Source organism: Triticum dicoccoides, chromosome 1B (genome assembly GCF_002162155.2).
Source record: "Triticum dicoccoides isolate Atlit2015 ecotype Zavitan chromosome 1B, WEW_v2.0, whole genome shotgun sequence".
Taxonomy (NCBI): domain Eukaryota; kingdom Viridiplantae; phylum Streptophyta; class Magnoliopsida; order Poales; family Poaceae; genus Triticum; species Triticum dicoccoides.
The window spans coordinates 135,347,855-135,348,291 of record NC_041381.1 but is presented as its reverse complement, the minus strand read 5'-3'; positions in this window follow the sequence as shown (position 1 = coordinate 135,348,291).

Genomic DNA, 437 nt, shown 5'->3' with positions numbered 1-437 from the left:
TGTCTATGGTTAGGAAACATAACCATCTTTGATTAATGAGCTAGTCAAGTAGAGGCATACTAGTGACTTTAAGTTTGTCTATGTATTCACACATGTGTTATGTTGCCGGTTAATACAATTATAGCATGAATAATAAACATTTATCATGATATGACCAAATAAATAATAACTTTATTATTGCCTCTAGGGCATATTTCCTTCAACATGTGTGTGCGTTATCATTACTGTTCCTAAAGGAAAAGAGACACTATATATATTATGGGTAGATGAGATTTATAGACTTGTCAGTGGTCACACTGGTTTATTGGGCTTAAGCAGTAATACATAGGTGCCTTTGAGAGACGGTAAGACTCGCGCCCTCGACGCACGGCATCATGGTTTTCTCTTATTGTTTCTTGATGGTGTTAGTCATGGAGATCGTCATGTAGTAGATGGCA